Raw genomic sequence first — 19320 nt, forward strand, 5'->3', positions numbered from 1 at the left:
ATCCAATGTATGCCAAAGTGCTCCAAGAATGCTCCAAGAATACTCTAATTGTACAAGAGTATGAGAGAATGAGAGAATAGAAGAGAGAGGCATAAGTGAACTGACAAAAGCCATGAAATGATCCTCATAAGCCTTTTTATCATTGAGGCTTCTATTTTCTTTAGTTTCCTCTATTTTTCCTTCAATTTCCTTCTCATGCAAACTTGTGACCTTTCACCTTCCTTTTCTCCTATTTTCCTTTATTTCATAAATAAAATGCCAATTAATGCCTCTTTGCCTTTGCCAATTTCCTTAGCCATAATAAATTGAAAGTGACACCCACTATGATGTTTTTTTCCCAACATTCAGCTTAGAATATGTGTCCCATGACCAGGGGTTGCTACAAACCCCTCCCCTTGGGGGAACACCATCCTTGGTGTTCAATGGCACTTATAAACCAGCAAAACACATGCTTCCCATGGTGCTTTATAACATAGCTTGATGCAACATTTACATCATATCATACTATTGAATACATACCCACCATATCATGAACACCATACTGCTTACTAGAGCTTTATAACACAACTCATTACGATATTTAAAATAACAACCACATTTGCTTCAATCAACAAATAACCATATTGTCTATGAAGCTTTATAACCACAACTCGATACAATATTTACAATAATATACACATATACATATGCACATTTTCTCAACCAACAAATAAAAGGATATGATGCCTGCATCCGCAACAATGGAATCTAGAGGCTCACGCCTCCACCCTCAAAGTAGTACCAAGATTCACCTCCTTCCCAGGAAGTCCAGAATCCACTGTCAAAGTCAAAGTCTGCATATAATGTCCAACGCTACAAACCTGCGCTACCTGTCATCTAAGTGAACAATTACTAACTCATTGTGCTAGGGTACACTCCCAATGTGCATTTGGTTCCATCCGACAATGCTAATGACCAAAACCAATGTATTCCTTTGCCTTCCCTTCTTTGCTATATAGTCGGGCAATCCAATCACCCCCTTCCGTGTAGTCACACACCTTCCATGTTCCTCGGGCATCCCCTTCTCTACTACACAGTCCCTCAGGCAACCCCTCCCATGGAAATATTTGCTTGCATCAAAAGGTCCAAAAACCAAGGCATATCCCTGCCTCAAAAAAATCATATAGGTCGTAGCATGCTCATGGAAATGAATGGACACTATTGGGTACCAGTGTCCCACAATGGCCCTACTCTTGAAGTGATTTACTGACATACTACTGCCTGTTCCAATTCCTTTTGTTGTTGCTGCTAATGCTTGCAGTCATTTTCAACCACCCAACAGGGAATTTTCATGCTTTCCTATACCAAGCACATAATTTCCATTAGATTCAAAACAAATTGAAATAAATCCAAATCATACCTCATTAGTGGCTTGTCAATAAGGTACACTTGCAATTTTGTTTATGTCCTTTCACAACACGTCAAACTAGTTGTTTGATGAAATCATCATGTATAAACATATCACATCCAATTAGCTCAAATGAAACCATAATAATCAAAATCATAGATCACATGTAACCATCATAAACCATAATCATAGATCACATGCATAATTAAAAACTAAATTAAAATATTGATACTTATCCTTTAATCAGTGCTTTACTTCTGCCTTTATCCTTTGTCCTTTCTATACACACACTGGATCAGTTGCCACACTTGACAAACGCCCAATCCCTTTTCTTTTCTTTAATCATGTACACATACCCACAATGTACATCATAACACACACATCCACACACAATGTACAACACCAAATAATACATGCATCTACACTCGTCATGTAACACAACACATACAACTACACCTAGTATACAACACAATACATACATCTACACCTGATGTACACCACAACACAATACATACACCTACACTTGGTGTACAACACAACATGTATGACATGTACACAATACCACATGTACATATCACCACTTGCACAACGTGTACACAACGCCACATGTATACAACATCACCTGCACAACGTGTACACAACACAACTTGCACAACGTGTACACAACACCACATGCACAACATGTACACATCACCACCAGCACACAACACCACATGTACAATCATGTACACAACACCACATGTACAATCATGTACACAACACCATATGTACGTAGAACCACATGTACAACATGCACACAACACCATATGTACATGGCACCGCATATACAACATGTACATATCACCATGTGTACACATCACCGCATATCCAACATGTACCCTACACCATATGTACATAGCACCGCATATACAACATGCACCGTGCACCATATGTACAAAACACTACATATACAACATATACATAGAACCTTATGTACCCAACATCGCATATGCAACATGCACACCACACCATATATGTAACATGCACACAACACCATATGTACATAACACCAACTGCACAACATGCACACAACACTAGTACTACACACCCAGAGACCACAATGTCTCTACCAAGCAACCTTGCTTTTGGTGTATGTTCACTATCCATGTTTGTCTTAGCATGTCACATATCACATTGATTTCATTGCATTGATGTATCCTTCACTATTACCTGTCATAGCATAAACACACAATATCAATTCATATCCACATGATATTCACCTAATAGATATGTCAATACTACTCTGCCCACTTGATTCCTCATAAACCGGGAACCTCTTTATGCCATTTACATGCATAAGCAATCATTCCTTGAGAATAATGATACCTGGCAACCCTATGATAAAACAACATACATGCATACATATATACATATAAACATCAATATAAAATGATCATGGTCCCTGACGACCCTATCAGACAACCACATACATGTATACATATAAAGAGATCAACATAATAATAATCAAAACATAATTACCAGATATCATAAGTTCAAGGTTAAGAGAACTTCCTTTATTTGTGCACAACATTCACAACATTGAGAACAATAGTTCCCATCATAGCCAAGGTATATGACTGTAACAGCCCTCGTGAAAATTCCATGTAATAAATGTTAAAAACAATAACCACGGATGACTGAGACACTTATTCCAAGTTGAATGTTGGGTAAGACATCCTAGGGGGTGTTCATTTGGTTGTTTATGGCTAAGGAAATTGGCAAAGGAAATGGTTAGGGATTTGGAAAGGAAAAATGATATTTTGGCACAGTTATTTATGAAAATAATGGAAATTAGGATAAAAAGGAGGTGAAAGGGCACATGTTGCATGTGAGCAAGAAAATGAAGGAAAATAATGGAAAATGAAGAAAATGGAGGCCTCATTCATAAAAAGGCTTCTGAGGATCAGTTGGAAACCTTTTGTCAGTTTAGCTTTGGAGCTCTTTCATTATTGTCTCTCTCTTGCATACTCTTGGACACTTAGAGTTTTCTTGGATCAATTTGGCATTGGAGCAAGAAAGGGAAGGAAGGCAAGAGGAAGCAAAGATCAAGTAGGGAAAGGCATGATCAAGCAGCTACAATAGGCTTCATTGCAGGTATCGACTTGCATGTGTATTTCCCTTGCTAGATTTGGCATGCATGGCATTACATGTGGTTCTTTTAGCATGGGTTTTTCCAGGTGTAAGAGTGTTCTCATCCTAGCCTTTCCATTTTCGGATATCCATGGTGTGATGGGGTTCTCATGTTTGGTTGAGATGGATTGTCAGATGGATTCGAAGCTGAGTGAGGTAGATCTCTGAAATAATAGAACACATGGCCTAGTAACCCCTGAACCAGACTATGGGTTGAAGTAAAGACAGATTTTGTGTTGCCTCGAATGGCCTAGGAATCCTTGCTGGTGAATGGAAGAATATAAATTAAAGCGTAGAGGTGATTTGTTGTCCGTTGGGCCTAGTAATCCCAGGTTTGGGATATGCGGTAAATCCTGGGGAGTGGGTCTCGGTTTAGGGCCTAGTGATTCGGTTTTGGATTGTGGTAAAGCCTCAGAGACTAGGAGACAGAAAAATTTTGTAGGTGGAGAAATCCGGAGGCATCCATGCTTGTTTGGCCTACTGATCAGGTGGCGATCACGATAAAGCTTGTTATGATGTGTTCATTATGTTGGCCTAGTGATCTGGGATGGATTATGGTAAAGCCTAGTTTCTATTGATGAGGGTGAGGTGGTTTAGCCTCGGTATGCCCTCGTTGAGTTCTTTTGGTTTGGGTCCCACATTCATGTTGGGAATATGGCACGAGAGTGATTGGCTAAAGAGATACTTGACTCAACCAATCTATGGTTAGGTGGAGTGTGGTAGTCCCATATCCAGTTGTTTCATTGCATCGATTACTGAGAAATTCATTCCATTGGTTTTCATGTGTAAATGTACTGGTGTATATATGGATTTTGATCGCTAATATGTTTATTGTAATTATGTTCCTATTATGCTAGTTATATGTTCATTTTATGGTAGTAGCTATGTTTGGATCTCAGCATGTTTTTACTTGTATGTGGTTGGATATTGTGTCTATGATCTAATAAGTGATAAGGCAACAAATGACATGAGGAAAAAATGGTTCATGGCGATTCTCAGATAAGTAAGAGATCCCTACACTTAACTCTGTTATTTACACCTGTAGGTTACATGTCGATGATATGTTTGATGAAATGCCTGTCATGGCTAGTAGGGGTCTGGTTAAGGCCTTGATCAACTATTTACTTTTGCATCATTGTTTCCCTATACTTTACTTAATTATGAGCTTTCATTCCATTTTGGGCAGTGGCCTGGGCTCTAGGCATGAAAAAGTGGCTCAAATCCTAGAGTTTTTGGCACAAAACTGGAAAGTTTCATCCACAATCACTGGCATGCAGGCCTATGAGAGTGACTTTAGGTCTCTGGTCGCTCCCTTGCCCATAGCATGAGAGCGACTGAGCCTTAAATTATCCAGAACAATAGTGGGACCCAGGGACAGGTTGTCTGAGTGGATGACTTGTCTCCTAAGGGTTCTGTTGATGGTATTGGATGACTATATGTGATGTTCTATCGATTCCACTTCCTTAAGGTCACCTAGGAGGTCGAATATGATCATAGTAGCCTCTCATCTCGTGTTTACCCCAGTTAGCATGGTTACTTGGGTGGATGTGGGAGGAGGGTACTATAGAGTGGTATCAGAGCGGGTTGCGCTCTCTTTGAGTCATATCTAATACCACATAGTTGTATCAAAGCATGGTTCAACTCTCACATGGAATGGGTTGAATGTGTGTTGGTCATGCATGCATGTCAATTGCATGTGTGTCTCTTACACTTATATACTTGTTGCATTTGCTTGATGATGGATTAGGGTTGTAGTATGGTTATCATGGAGAATTTGATGTTGATTTCATGAAGAGTAATTGACATGGGTATGTGACTGACTGTATATGGTTATTTGTCGCTTACATGTTGATTTTATGTCGCCTACTTACATCCTTATATGTTAGGTTACATTTTGAATATTTTGATTACATGCATCAATCTTATAGGTTGATTACAAGAACTAATCGATTATGTTCGACTACATGCGGTTATGCATATTCGTAGTTGGTTAGGAATTTTTTATGCATACTATTGGTTGCATGTAGCAATGTGTATAATGGAGTAATGGTTGTTGTCAAGCATGAGGAATAACATGCACTATTGGTATGGCCTTGCATTGAAGACTAGATCCTAGTTAGAGTGATGTTTATGTGTTGATACATTTATTGTGTATGTCTATACGTTGTTATGTTTATGTTATACATGTATCACGCTGATTTGGTGATCTTGCAAACAAGGTATCCTCCCCAAAGTTATACTAAGTTACACCAATTTATTGTGATTTGGTTTATCTAACATATCATGCATTGCAGGAAGAAAGAGATCAAATGGATAGCAAGGTGGTAGACTATGTAGAATATCCCTATGCATCGGATGAGTAGCATGGTGTGGGGCATACTTCTGATTTGGATGATACACTGAGGAGATTTAAGGAAGAGATAAGGAGTTGTAAGGCATATAATGACTAGATCATACAGGCACAAGAGAAGCAAGCAAAGGTTAATGCTATACTTCTTCAGAGTTTGTTGGACTTGCAGCGACAAGGGCCACTTTAGATCAACCATGCACATGAGGATGGGACTTGATGAGGCTCATCAATAGGTAAATTATATGGGTCTTAATGCCACTCTCCAACTTATTAAAATCAATTTTTCTCACATTTCTTTACATATTTTATTATATTTTGCTTAGTGAGAAGGTAAAGGTGAGATGTTATGTCACGTAGCCTAATATGTATTAAATGTAGGAATTGGAGCAGTTTTGGGGTAATTTAAGTGTAGGAACTTGAAGTGTACAAGAAAGAGGGATTTTAGGAGTTTTGGTCTCCCTCCTTAACTCCTCAATCATTCGAATATTCTTCCACTAGATCTCATCATCTCAGAGTTACAAACAGCCAAGCCAACCAAGTTCATTGGCAGCCAAGCCAGTGACAGTTGAAGACAAGTTGATCTCAAGTTTGCCAGCCAAGCTTCCCTAAATTCTAGGAAGTTGTTGGTAGCTTCAATTTTTATAAATAAGAAGGTCAAGGGCCTCATTAGGATTCAACTTTTTGTTGTAGCCAAGAGGAAATTTGGAGCTAAGACATTGTGACTATTACTCTTATGTTATTTTTGACATTTTGATGATAATGAAAAGGTTTACCTTGATCCAACACTGAGTTGACTCAAAGGGCTGAAGCTCTTGGGTTAGGGCCCAACCCTAGCAACAAAAGTTCCTCTTTTTGTACATGTATTCTTAGGTTAAAATCATAGTTAGCTGTTGAAGTTATTCCTGCTTTGTTTAATTTACAAGTATTTGAATGATTGTTTAGTTTTTCTTCCATTAGTTGAAGAAGTAGATTAGTGGTACAATAGTGAAAAATAATACTTAAGAAAAGGTTGTGATAGTGACCTCTTCCTCATCTCCCTCATGGGATCATGGTTTGAGGGCCCCACTCTCACAACCCCAAAAATAGATTTATCTTTTGATCATTGCATAGCTTAGGATTCCTTGTTGAATAGATCATTGTTTATAATTTCTTGGAAGCACTTGCAGTTGTCATTTTGTTTCTTGAGTTTTTTGTAGTTTAAGAAGGCATTTCATTCCATAGATATAGCCACTTTCCATCAATAAATTAATTTTCTCAAATTTAACTTTTATTTTCCATATTTATATGAAGTTATGCATAAATGAAGAGAAGAACATGTGTTGTTGCAGGATTTGTTGATCTATAGGGAGGAACTCATTCCACCAGCCTCATCTAAGCCTTCTCCACCTACTGCCAAGACCTACCAACCCCTAATCCGAATTTCTATTTTATAGCCACCATGGTAACCACCTTGAGAAAATCCAACCATCTCGAAGTGTTGGGTTGAGCCTTGGGCACTGTGCACCTTCCCTACACCTTATTCCACCATTAGACATCTTCCCAACACTTCAATTCACCTTCACTACCTTCCTATAGCCTTCAACTAGTTTCCTGTAGAAAACCAGGACATCCTGTAGTAAACTAAGACATCCTGTAGTAACTATATGAAACTCTGTAGCAGCCTGTTTTAGCTTGTTTTGAGCAGAAATACTAATCTAAGCATAGGGTAAGCCCTCCACTTGACTTCCATGCCCCTCAATGCCATTTTGGACTAGCTTTTCCATGCCTTTCTCCCCTGCAAAATATTAGATTGTTTAGCTTAGCATTTACATTCCTAAATTGAAAATCAAAATACTCTTTTTCTAAAATTTTAGTAAGAGATAGTTAGTGCATTCATACCTCATTCATAGCAGTGTTATGATCATTTCCATTCCTACTTAGTCTAGATAACTAGATGAAAGAATGCAAGGTTAGATTAGTTCTCTTCTGCAAGTAATGTGTTTCAATCCTAAAATAGGTAAGCATTTACTTTCTACATTAATGATAACTTTACTTTCACTATCAGTAGTCAGACTCCTTCTAATCAATACAAGGCTGGTTTGAAAAAGCCTGGTGGTCTATCGCCCCAGTTGAAAAGTGATAAGAGTAGATTGTTGCATCTACTGTGCATATAGCACTGTCAACTCAAAGTTTGTATGAACCCTGGGTTGATAAAGTAAATTTGGTAGCCCTAGTAGTTGCATCGTACTTGCTGCAATACTAGGGCTCATCAATTTTTGGCGTCATTTCCAGGGAGGTGTCTAAGTAGTTGCAATTTTTGCTTTCCTTTCTGTTTTACATTCAGTGAGTAGTTGCAATTTTTTATTTCCTTTATGTTTTACATTCAGTAAATAGTTGCAATTGTCGCTTTCTTTCTGTTTTGCATTGAATAGATAGTTGCAATTTTGCTTTCTTCCTATTTTGCAAGTAATTCTGGAAAAAAAATGTAAAAAAAAAAACAATTTATTTCATACATTGTAGGAGTAGAGACAATTTAGGAATTTTTTTTCCAAATACCCCCACACCATTAGACAACCAACCTTCCCTCTTCTTCGGTGGCTGTCAGCTTCCCTCTCTGACTGCAGGGGAGCTAGAGGACCCATTAGGTGAAAAACCAGAGATCTTTGAAGAGCCTATTGGGGAAGAAGAAGAATAAACCCTCCCACACACTTAAAACATGGATGAAAATAGAAATGAAGGTACTTTCCTCATCAGAGATACCAATGGAGATGTCGGGATGAAAAACATAAGCTAGTCTGCCCTTCCTCACTTCCATGGCTTAACCTCAAAAGACCCAGATAAATTTTTGTTTGAGTTTACTGTCATCTGCAAAACCTATGATTATACCTCTGATTACCAGAAATTGAAATTGTTCCCATCCACTCTTAAGGATGTGACCTTGCATTGTTCATGGGTTTGCTTGGGGACAACATCACTACCTAGGCTCAGATGCAACAATCCTTCAATGACAAGTATAGGGACTACTGTAGGTCTAAGGATACCAAAGAATAAATCTTTAAAATGACCTTGGGCCATGATGAATCCTTTGAAGATTATGAGGAAAGGTTCCAACTCAACTACAAAAGGACCAGATGCACCCTCGATCTTGAATCACTCAAGTTAGTCCTTCTTAGAGGGATCAGGGAAGATATCCTAGAAACCCTAAACATGTTGTCTGGAGGGGACATCTACCAGTTATCTTATGATGATATCAAGACAATTTTCAAAAATCATTCTAGGGCAGCCAGAAAGAAGGGTAGGGCTAGTCAAGCTTTGGCCAGCTCATCCTCCTCCAACACATCCATCAAAAGTGAAATTGGAAACATGTTGGAGGACTTTAAGAGTGAAATGTTGCATACCCTTGCTCTACAAATGGACACCATGCAAATCAAGAGGAAGCAGGAGGAAGCAGAAAGAGCCTTAGTTGTCATTTGCCCTAGATGCAACAATAGGCACCCTATAAATGAATGTGCATTGAAAATTATAGAGGTATGCTCGGCCTATGAGGAAAACCACTCCACAGACAAGTGCCCTTCTCTACCTGGATTGAAAGTTGTGTATCAAGGAACTGAAGGTGTGACTAAACAACTCTGTTATATCAACCAAAGGAGGCCTCAAGGACCTCAACCATACCAATAGGGCATGCAAGGGGCATCCTATTCATATTACAACCCTAATAAGAATGCATCTATTCCCCCTTGGTGTCATCTTGCTCATCCTTCATGTTCCACATCTTCTCCCTGGTCTTATGCACCTCAATACCATTCCTAACCTGTCAATCAATCATTTCATCCATATGCTCCTCCACAACCTCAGTGGAATACCCCATCATAAGGGTGGAGGCCCCCATACAACCAATCTCCAGCCTTACTGCCTCCACCTCCATCTCAACCACAGCTCCTTCACCCTACTCCACCTAAGAAACCTCATATGCCTACTCAACCAAATCCGAACCCGAACAACAAGAAGGCACAACATGTCTATAGTGGAGACATATCGTACCCTACCTATGCTATGGAAATTCAAAAAATCAACCTCAAGTCTAGAAGAGTGCTTCCAGATAACCAATCTCCATCACCCCCTAAGGAGCTTGAAGAGGAAAAGGGAGAGTGTTCCTTAAGTAAATTCACCTCCTTTTCTTGAGAGACTAATGTATCCTAGCCAACGCACCCCAGAAGAGACTGAACTTTTGGGTGAATTGAAAAACTTGTGTGTTAAAATCCCACTCCTCCAAGCAATCAAGGATGTCCCCATCTACAACAAGTTAATGCATGAGAAATGCTTCAAACATCCTGGGAGGATAAAGAAAGACACTCCTACCATTAATTCCATTAGACAACTGTATGACTTAATGTTGGGGAGAGTGATTTGCCCGAAGTATCTAGACCCTGGAAGTCTTGTGGTAGATGTGCACATTGATGGCATCATTATCCCCCATACCTTGATTGATCTTGGGGCTACCATCAATGTGATGAATAAGGATACCATGCTTAAACTGAATCTCCAAGGATCATTAAGGAAGACCATAATAGTCTTGCATCTTGCAGACAGATCCACAGTAGTTCCTAAGGGAGTTGTTGAGGATGTGATGGTCTCCATTGATTCCCGGGAATACCCTGCTGACTTCTTAGTTCTCCAACCTAAGACCAAATTAAATGGTTATCCTCTCATCCTTGGAAGGCCATGGTTAGCCACTGTTGATGCTTATATAAGTTGCAAGGCCGGGAATATGACCATTAAAAATGGGCGTTTGTCCAAACAATTGGTCTTGTACCCTCATGCTCAAAGATCTCTAGAGCATGAATTACCCTTATGGTTGGAAGAGGAGGAAGAAGATGAAGTATACCATGCGAGATCCTACCCAATATGTACCCTAGATGCCATTATAGGAGGGGGGCAACCTGATGAAGATGACTTGATTGATCAAATCCTTTAGAATCAACCCCCCAACACCATATCTCTTGATCAATTAGTAAAGAAATCTGAAGATAACCCTTGGAATGATTTGTGCCTAGCTAACTCAAGTCCTACTCATGTCAAGATGATCAAATTTGGTCCAACTAAAACATTGAAAATCAACCACTCTCTCTTTGCACATCAAGAAAAGGAGTTATGTGAAATGCTAAGAGAGCATCTGGATGCCTTTGCCTGGAGTTATAAGGAAATGAAGGGGGTGAACCCTTCAGTGTTACCACATTTACATCAAGGAAGGCTGCAAGCCTGTGTGCCAACCTTAAAGGAGAATGAACCCAACACTCAAAGATATAGTTAAAGAAGAACTATTGAAGTTGTTGGATGCAAGGTTCATTTACCCCATCTCAAATAGTGAGTGGGTGTCTACTCTAGTTTTGGTCCCAAAGAAGAATGAAAAATGGAGGATCTGTGTGGACTACAGAGCGTTAAACAAAGCCAATAAAAAAAACCATTTCCCTCTACCTTTCATTGATCAAGTCTTGGATGATCTTGCAGGGAAGTTATTCTCTTTCCTAGAAGGATTCAATGGTTATAATCAGATCCAGATCAACCCAGAACACCAAGATAAAACCACCTTCACTTGTCCTTGGGGTATCTTTGCTTATAGGTTCTAACTTGAGGAAGGTGTTAAATAAGTGCATTGGATTGAACCTTCCTTAGTCCTGAGAAGTGTGAGTTCTTGATGAATGCAGGGACTGTTCTAGGTCACTCAATATCCGAGGAAGGAGTACAAGTGGACCCAAATAAAATTATTGTCATAAAGAGGGTCCATACTCCTCCGAAGTAGAGGGATGTCAAAATTTTCTTGGGCTTAGCTGGATACTATAGGAGATTCATAAAGGATTTCAACAAAGTAGCCTCACCATTGTTTGGACTACTAGCCAAGGACTCTAACTTTTTCTGGTCAGAAAGATGCCAAGAGGCCCTAGAAACCTTAAAGGACAAGTTGACTATTGCACCCATACTCTGTGGCCCAATTGGGCCATTCCTTTACACATGCATGTTGATGCCTCTGACAAATCTATAGGAGAAAATCTAGGCCAGATAGATGACAAGTTACCTTATGCCATTTACTTCATTATCAAAGATCTATCCAAGGCTAAATTGAACTATACTGTGACTAAAAAAGAGCTCCTAGCTATTGTCCATTCCTTGAACAAATTTAGACACTACATCACTTGTTACCATACCTTTATACATATTGACCATGTTGCTATCAAATATTTGATGAACAAACTTGATGTGAATTCCAGAATTATTAGATGGTTGCTTTTATTACAACATTTTGATCTAACTATCATTGATAAGCTTGGTAAAGAAAATGTAGTTGCATATTTTTTGTCTAGACTTGCTTTGCCTGCAGGTGAGGAAGGAATGGTTGATGATCAGCTGCTAGATGAGCATTTATTTGCTGTTTTAGTTCTCTCACCACGGTTTATTGACATAGCCAACTACCTAGTGGCTGCACAAATCCCTCCAAATCTGTCCTCCAAGGAAAAAAGCAAAATTGTAAGAAAGAGCGACCCATTCACTTTGATTGGGGGCAATCTCTTCAAGCTAGGCCCAGATCAAATTTTGAGGAAATGTAGCAGGGAGGAAAAAGTATTTCAAATCCTTTTATCCTGTCATGATGGACCTTTTGGAGGTCACTTTGCAACCAAGAGGAAAACCTTCAAGGTACTACAAGCTGGCTACTACTGGCCCACTCTCCACCAAGATGCAAGAAGATACACTAGTCGATAAGATCAGCGCCAAAGGATGGGGAAACCTACTCCCAAGGATGAAATTCCTTTGCAACCTCAAGTGACTCTTAAGCCATTTGACAAGTGGGGCATGCATTTCATTGGGCCCATTGATCCACCACCAGGGCAGAAAAAGTACATAATTGTATGCACTGATTATTTGACAAAGTGAGTTGAGACTAACACTATCAAGGTAGAAACAAAAGAGAAAGTGGATGTGGTCTTAAGGGAGGATATATTTTACAAGTTTGGGTACCCTAGAGAACTAGTCACTAATCAGGGATCTCAATTCACATCACACTTTATTGAGAATTTGTTGAGGCGGCATAAGATCAAACACAAGAAGTCAACTACTTATCATCCTTAGGCCAATGGACAAGTAGAGGCTACCAACAGAGCATTGGAAGGCATTCTCACCAAGGTTGTGAGCAACAATAGAAAAGATTGGGTTGATAGACTAGCGAAGGTCACTTGGGCCTATAATACAACCTGGAAGACAACCACTCGCTTCACCCCTTATGAATTGGTCTATGGAAAGAAGGCTCTACTCTCCATTGAGTTTGAGTACAACACTTTGAGAATGGTAGCACAGTTGGATTTGGATGTTACATAGGCACAACATGAGAGGATGCTCTAGCTCAATGGTTTGGATGAATTCGGGATGATGGCCCTCCTACACACTGAAGTTTTTCAAGTATAGAGAAAGGTTTTGCATGACAAAAACACTAAGGACAGGGTTTTTCATGAAGGAGATTGGGCTCTGCTATATGACTTCAGGTTCAAGGAATAAAAAGGAAAATTGATGACTAGGTGGTTGTGCCCATATCTGATAGAAAAATGACATGACAATGGGGTTGTGCAAATTAGGACCATTGATGAAGAAGGTATCCCCTTGCTTGCCAATGGATATAGATTGAAAGCTTATAAAAGACCTTTGTCAAGGGAGGAGTTCATTAGTACCATCAGTAAGGAAGTGAATGTGCTTGGAAGTGTCTTAGCTTCCAAATCACCAAATTCTTGAAGACTGTTTTTATTTTTGGAAAAAAAAAGAAGGGACCTAGGTGAAAACCTCTATGAGGCACCTGAGGCCAAATTTTGGGTTGAAAAACTCCTTGAGACATCCCAGGAGTGAAAAAAGGAAAATAAAAAGATCCTTGGGTGAAAACCTCCCTTTAGGCACTTAGGGCAGGAAAAGAGGCCAAAAGCCTCCTTTGAGGTGACCTGTGTGTCTTTCAAAAAAAAAAAAGAGAGAAAGAAAAACAAAGTGCCATGGAAGGGACCTCAAACCTGCCCACTAATAAAATTATGCGATTTTTGCAAGTTTTAAAAGAAAACAAAGGACTCAAAGTTCAAGGGACAAAAATCCAAGCATCACACCAATTCTTCCTCCATTCATTTCACATATTTCATGCCTACCATGTCTCTATCATCAATCCTCACTTCCAGGCATCAAAAGCCAATTTTTATGCATTTTTCTAGCTTCTACAGGGTTCTCTATAGTTACTACAAGAAGATCTTGTAGTACTATAGGATGTCCCAAAACACTATAGGGAAGGAGTCTTGATTGGAAAACAATGATGTAAGCCTATTATAGGTTGAAAAAGAGGACCCTACACCTCACCATCTCTCACCCAGCACTAGCTCATAACCATACCCACCTCTGTGTCCAAAAAAAAAACTCAGAAAAAAATGAAAAAAAGACAAAAAAGAGAGTCCAAGGGACATTCAGTAATTGTCCTCACTCACCTATCACTCCATCTACTTCATTACCATCTCTCCACTCCATCAACACCCATCCCCCATCCAAGTGAAAAAAAATAATAATGAAGAAAAGGCAGCTACATGGTTTCCTCTAGTAACTATAGGATCCCCTGTCTGTACCAGCCTGTGTTGTGACAACAACAAATTATCTCCGCATTCTCCTTTACCGCCCATGCAAATAGAGAGCTCCAACATCCCTACAGGCATTATGACTCCTATGCTGAGCTCAGAAGTAACAACAAAGACCAAGCACTTGCACACCATAACAAAGCAAACAACTACATCAGAAAGAAGAAATCAACATAAATATGACAAAGGGAGAGCACTTACCTGAACAACAAAAAGCACAACAAAGTCACCCTCCAACATGCATTGACCAAGCAAAGGAAGGCACATGTATGGCACCTCATCCAAACTCTTCCCCAAGTACGATATGATAAAAGTGTAGGAATATGAAAAGTTCATTTTTATAAGCTGGAGGTGGCTAGTTAACTCGGCCACCCTCAGCTCAAAGACAAAAAGTAAACTCCTAGTCAACATGCCATGTTGCAATGTCACATCAAGGAGCATTAGTCGAAAAAGTGGTTGAGTTAAGTTGTGTGAGAGTGGGTGATGATTACGAGGGGAGATTGCATGATAACAAACGATGGGCCAACGGTTCCAATGAGGAAATCCCATACACTGTCAGCCAACATAGCACTCCAAGGAATCGACCATAAATAGAAAAGATTCCAAACTTTTATGCACAAATCGTTCATTTCGAGATCAGAGGGAACGATACCACCTTGGAGAGCCATCGAGGAAGCAAACCCTATTTTGGCCACCCTATAGGAAACTTAGTGAGCTACAAGAAACACTAGAATTTCACTATAAATATATAAGGGGGTGCTTAGGGACCAGTTGTTCAGCAATTCTCCTATCCAGGGCATCACAGTGAAAGGTAGGTGGCCCATATCTCATGTGTTTTGAATTGATAGCTAGGAAAGGGAAAAGAGAAACAAATCTGAATTTTCTAGTAATTACAGTGGGCCTGGGGTTTAGACAAAATTTTGTGAAGTTAAAGAAAATTGTGTGGGGATAGAAAGAAAAATTGCAGTCATCCTCCAAAAATTCTAAACTACGAGTCACCCTGAAAAACACTAAATCTAGCCCACCAAACTCCCTACAGTCAACTCACAAGAGAAGAGAATATTGGAAAAGGTGGGAAAGGAGCCCCTTTACATCAGAGCAGAACAAATAAATTCAATGGTTGTCATTAGCACCCACAACATCATCTCCAATGATGGCCAACTTGCACCAAGATACCTAGCTACACAAGAACAAACTATCACCCACTTTGAAGAGACCTTAATATTGCTCGGAATGAAAGCCAACAAGCATGCCAGAGGAGATGGAGCAACCTACCACACAGTCTAAGGATCAGAGAGTACCATTCCCTTGAGAGGTTGAGGAATGCATTGGAAAGGACCCCATTATATAAGAATACCATGCAGAGACTAAAAATCAATTGGATTGGGTTGAAACTTAGTCCACCCTTGCTGTTGGGTCTAACAGAAGGTAGGAAGGAAGAGGAGGAAAGAAAGCAGTGGGAAGAAATAGAGAAACATGCAGGGTTCTATCCTCAAGAGGAAACTCCATCAACAGAGGCCTGGGATGTTAGAGAGGCCACAAGAGCTATGAAATATATGGACATAGACTAAGTTGCTTAGAGGATGAGCAACACCTTCAGTAGGGGAGTGATGATGAGGCTCATTAATAGGTAAATTATATGGGTCTTAATGCCACTATCCAGCTTATTAAAATCAACTTTTCTCACATTTCTTTACATATTTTATTATATTTTGCTTAATGAGAAGTGTAAAGGTGAGATCTTATGTCATGTAGCCTAATATGTATTAAGTGCAGGAACTCGAAGTGGACAAGACATAGGGATTTTAGGAGATTTGGTCTCCCTCCTTAACTCCTCAATCATTTCGAAGATTCCTCCATGAGATCTCATCAGCTCGGAGTTACAAGGAGCCAAGCAACCCGAGTTCATTGGCAACCAAGCCAGTGACAGTTGAAGACACGTCAATCTCAAGTTTGGGAGCCAAGCCTCCCTAATTTTTAGGAAGTTGTTGGTAGCTTCAATTTGTATAAATAAGAGGGGAAAGGGCCTCATAAGGATTCAAATTTTTGTTGTAGCCCACAAGAAATTTGGAGCTAAGACATTGTCATTGTTACTCTTATGTTATTTTTAACATTTTGATGATAATGAAAAGGTTTACCTTGATCCAACACTGGGTTGACTCAGAAGGCTGAAGCTCTTGGGTTAGGGCCCAACCTTATTAGCAAAAGTTCCTCTTTTTGTACATGTATTCTTAGGTTAAAATCAAAGTTAGCTGCTAAAGTTATTCCTGCTTTGTTTAATTTACAAGTATTTGAATGATTGTTTAATTTTGCTTCCATTAGTTGAAGAAGTAGATCAATGGTATAGTAGTGAAAAAGAATACTTCAAAAAACCTTGTGACAGTGGCGTCTTCCTCATCTCCCTCATGGGATCATGGTTTGAGGGCCCCACTCTGATAGGCCCAAGAATAGATTTATCTTTTGATCATTGCATAAATTAGGATTTCTTGTTAAATAGATCATTGTTTATGGTTTCTTGGAAGCCCCTGCAGTTGTCATTTTGTTTCTTGAGTTTGTTGTAGTTTAAGAAGGAATTTCATTCCATAGATATAGTCATTAGCCATCAATAAATCAGTTTTCTCAAATTCAACTCATCTTTTCCATATTTATATGAAGTTATGCATAAATGAAGAGAAGAACATGTGTTGTTGCAGGATTTTTTGATCTGCAGGGAGGAACTCATTCCACCAACCTCATCTAAGCCTTCTCCACCTACTGCCAAGGCCTACCAACCCCTAATCCAAATTTTTGTTTTATAGCCACTGTGGGCAGCCACCTTGAGCAAATCCAACCATCTCGAAGTGTTGGGCTGAGCCTTGGGCACTATGCACCTTCCCTACACCTTATTCCACCATCAGACATCTTCCCAGCACTTCATTTCACCTTCCCTACCTTCCTATAGCCTTCAGCTAGTTTCCTGTAGAAAACCAAGACATCCTGTAGTAAACCAGGACATCCTGTAGTAACTAAAGGAAACCCTGTAGCAACCTGTTTTAGCCTGTTTTGAGCGTAAATGCTGATCTGAGCATAGGGTAAGTCCTCCACTTGAATTCCATGACCCTCAATGCCATGCCTTTCTCCCTTGCAAAATATCGGATTGTTTAGCTTAACATTTACATTTCTAAATTGAAAATCAAAATACTTTTTTTTTTTTGCTTGCAATTTTAGCAGAAGATAGTTAGCGCATGCATACCTCAGTCATAGCAGTTTTAGGATAATTTCCATGCCTAGTAGTCTAGATAACTATGTGAAATAATGAAAGGTTAGATTAGTTCTCTTTTCCAAGTAATGTGTGTCAATTCTTAGCTAGATAATTTCATGTCATTTCATAGCACTTTCCATTCAACACTTTCATTTTCCTAAAATAGGTAAGAATTTACTTTCTACATTAAAGATAGCTTTACTTTCACTGTCAGTAGTCAGAATCCTTCTAATCAATAGACACTAGTTTGAAAAACCCTAGTGGTCTATTGCCCCAGTTGAAAAGTGACAAGAGTAGATTGTTGCATCTACTGTGCATATAACACTGTCACCTCCAAGTTTGTACAAACCCCGGGTTGATAAAGTAAAGTTGGTAGCCCTAGGAGTTACAACATCCTTGCTTCAATATTGGGGCTCATCATGACTAGTGGAGCATATGGAAGCAGATGTCCTGGTAGACACAGGTCGGATAGATCTGACATGGTGAGATATGGAAAGTTGTTGGACACTCCGGATAGGAGGGGTGGTGAGTACATGTATTATTCTAGTTCTAGTTCTGATAGATATCATGATCATTATCACTATCATCCTTACAGGAGGAATGATAGGGGGTAATTTCCAAATGAATTCAAGAAAGAAAAACCACCTACTTTTGATGGAGATGTGAAGAATCCGGAAGATGCGGAGGCTTGGATACTTGGCATGAAGAAATTCTTTGAGGGTCATGAGTACACAGATAACATGAAGGTCTGGATAGCTATATTTAGTTTGAAAGGAAAAGCAGACATCTGGTGGGAATATGTTAAACGAGTTAGAGACATCAGGACATATGACTTGAGTTGGCGGGAATTCAAGAGGCTTTTCAGGAAGAAGTACTTGTCAGAAAGGTACTATGACAGTAAGGAAAAATAGTTCTATGAGTTAAAGATGGGATCAATGACGGATGAAGAGTACATGACCAAGTTTCTGGAGCTATTGAGGTATGCACTGTATATTACTGATGAGAATTCTAAAGTTCAATGGTTTGTCAGTAGTTTTCCATTAAAATTTAGAGATCGGATTGAGTATGATGAGCCTCTGTCACTTGAGGAAGTTATTGGGAAACTCAAGAATTGTTATGAACAATCAAAGCATAAGAATGAATCTTAGCATGGATGGAAAGGAAAGGAGAAAGGAAAAAGTAAATGGCAGCCTAAGAGAACAAGGCCTCAACATGCAGTTGAGAAAGAGAATGTTGCATCTCAAAAGAGATTTAATGCAGCTAAACATAGACATGAGTCGCAGAAGCAACATAGAGGGGTAAGTACTAGTCTATTGGAGTGTTGGACATGTGGCAAGGAACACCTTAAGAGAGATTTTCCACAAAATCAGGAGGCACAGAATGTTGGGGACGTTGGTTAGAGTATCCCACATATCTATGCAATAGTGGACAACAAGCATGCAGAACACCAGGCATCTATCATTGAGATGGACGATAAGCTTTGTGATCAATTTATTTCTATTTTGATTGACCCTGGATCTATTTATAACTATGTTAGTCCTAACTTGGT

The sequence above is a fragment of the Pinus tabuliformis genome, chromosome 8 (assembly GCF_031772625.1).
Source record: "Pinus tabuliformis cultivar Carrire ecotype Pingquan chromosome 8, CPIR1, whole genome shotgun sequence".
NCBI classification, from domain to species: Eukaryota; Viridiplantae; Streptophyta; class Pinopsida; order Pinales; family Pinaceae; genus Pinus; species Pinus tabuliformis.